The sequence below is a fragment of the Urocitellus parryii genome, chromosome 7, assembly GCF_045843805.1.
Source record: "Urocitellus parryii isolate mUroPar1 chromosome 7, mUroPar1.hap1, whole genome shotgun sequence".
Lineage (NCBI taxonomy): Eukaryota > Metazoa > Chordata > Mammalia > Rodentia > Sciuridae > Urocitellus > Urocitellus parryii.
In genome coordinates, this window is record NC_135537.1 from 99,504,820 (window position 1) to 99,507,468 (window position 2,649).

Genomic DNA, 2,649 nt, shown 5'->3' on the forward strand with positions numbered 1-2,649 from the left:
ACATGTTTAGTCGTGTTTTCTGGTTTACTCTTAATATGGTCTAGTTATTGTTTTATGGGAAAACTAGTTGACATGCCCCACAAGACTGAAAATCAATGAAAATCTTTCATTAAGCATAAAGTTCCTTTCACATTTGCTACAATCATAATAAATACGCTTCTTTGTATAAAGGGACTGTCTTTGTTGGGCATTTAAAATATCCCCAAAGGCTAGATGACATACATGAAAATCCCATTGTTGTTTATAGAATAGTGGATTAATCAAATTCAATCCTGTAATATTTAGAGTAAAATAGAATGGAAATAATTTACTCATAGTATCATATTTAAACCATCTTTATTTCCAAAATACTATCCTAAGAATTATAGTTTTATTAGTTTAAGTGGGAGCAAAAGTATAATCACTTACTTAAGTAAAAGCAGTTACTTAAAAACTAAAAATGAGAGGTAAGTCAAATTACTTTTGAAGAGAGATCAAAAACATCAGGTTTCTTGTTGATGTTCAGTAGCAGGCTCACCTGAAGGTGGAATGAAGCCTGAGGGGCACTCACTTTTACTTTCAGAATGTGGGGGTGGGGGGAGGAAATCCAGCTCTTGGGGGAAGGTCATGAGGAAAATACCTCCATTTATAGACATCTGGCATTGTAAAATATGGAGGGGGTGGTGGGCCCAGTGGAAAATAATCTCGAGGTGCCCCATACCTGTTTCCTGGAGGAGGCGGAGGGAAAAATGGTCCTCTTCTCAAGAACTGACTCCTCGGGTCCACAGGAAACAATTCACCTCTGACTGGAGGAAAAGGTGCCAACAATGAGCCAGAGCCAGTTGCTTGGTTTTCAGCAGGGAGAGATGAATTGGGCACATTGGATTCACCAAGATCAATTTTGGTCTCCTTTCTACTTTCTGAAGACATAGGCCCATCCTCTTTATCCAAAGAAGGCAGATTAGAACCTCTGAGTTCTGCTGGTCGCAATGGTCTACCATGATTTGAATAACATCCACCTTGCCAAGGAGGACCCAATGGTGAGGGACCATTGGGGGAATGCTTTCTGCCAAATGCTGCATTTGAAACACCAAGTGCACAGGGATCTTCCTTTACAAGTTCAAATTGAAGCTCCCTTTCAGTTAACTTTTGTCTGTTGCGAGCGTTTTGTTTCATGAAATAATGGAGGTTTCTTTCAGCAATCCAAGCCGCCAACTCACTCTCATGTGCTTTTTTCTCACAGTAAATAATCTTCCCCTGACAGGACTGAACGGTTCTCTCCAATTCTTCTTTAAGATATTTGGCTCGCTTTCTGTAGGTCTCCAGCTCTTCTCTTGTATGGCCCATCTCTTCTTTGACCTTGGAAAGTTTCTCCTCTTGCTCCACCCGGTAAATTTCCTCTACTCTGAGTTTCCCATGGAGTTTCATCATATTTTCTTGATAGCATTCCATCATGACTTTAAATTTCTGCTGAAGGTTCTCATTCTCACCTTCAAGCTGTGTATTTTCTGACAGCAAGGTTGCCTGTTCAGTCTTCAGACTTCTAATCTGTTCTCTAAGGTCTTCCTTTGTTTTCTCTACTTCAGATAAGAAAGCACAAGTTTGATATCTTTGTCCTTCTAAGGTTTCTAAGGAGGCCTTTAGCTTAGCACCATCAACCAGTTTCTTCAAAACTCCTTTGGGCTCATCATCCAATTGAGCACCAATTCCTGATTCACTCGTCATTCCCCATTCCAAGTTCCCAATGTCTGTTTGGGCTCCCTTGGTTGGAGAAGACCTATCTCTCATCTTCAGCAAGCCTTCAGTCAGAGACTCCATGTGATTTTCTTTATCAGTTTGAACTTGTTTTGCATGGAAGCAGTCTCAAGTTTGTTTTAGTTTCAGCTATTTGTGATCTGATTGATTCTGATTCACCTTCAAGGGACTTTATCCTTCTGGATATATCTGCCATGATTTCATCCTGTTTACAATGTTTGGCCTTTTGTTCTTTTAGCTCTTTTTCTAGAAAGAGTCTTTCATCCCCATGGCTCGGTTTGGACCTATGCAGCTTTTCATAGGTTGCCTCCAAATTTGGGACGTCTCTTGGACCCTTCTCAGAATTGCTGCCCTTTAAAGTTGACTCTAAGCCTTCAAGCTCTTTTTGAACAAGGCTAACTCTCTCAAGTAGTTCACATTTTTCTTCAATTCTTCTAGAAACTTTTAAAGCCAGCTGGTTTTCTCTTCCCACATAAAGCCTGCTTCTAACACACTGAAAACTTCTCCACAAAAACAAGAAAAGAGCAAAATATCCAATAGCTCTACACATCACCAACTCCCAAGGAACACCATAAGGATTAGGGCCTGGTTTCATGTCTTCAGACAATGCTGCCACAACCCTGCCTACTTCTTCCAGGACCACCCGCTAATATGGCTGTAGGGCAGTCCTTGGTGCCTCCATCAAGCTAAGTTGGCTTTGGCTCTTGCCACCACAACCACAGCCTGCCCAGGCAGGCCAAAGTAGGCTGTGAACACTCAGGTGTTTGGTGAGGAACTCAAACCTGCACCAGGCAACGAAACAGACCACTGAGGACCCCTGCAAGGGGGGGTTGTGAAGGTGGGGAGCTGGGGGGAAGGACTCCCAGGAGCCTTATGGTGCTCAAGTGACCATCAGTGGAGTCTTGGCCCATTCTT

At 42.2% G+C, this 2,649-nt stretch overlaps 1 pseudogene; it reads right to left on the minus strand.

Moving 5' to 3' along the window:
- Nucleotides 1-482: 482 nt before the first annotated feature.
- LOC144256072 (melanoma inhibitory activity protein 2 pseudogene) lies at nucleotides 483-2,329 on the minus strand (annotated as a pseudogene).
- Nucleotides 2,330-2,649: the final 320 nt, after the last annotated feature.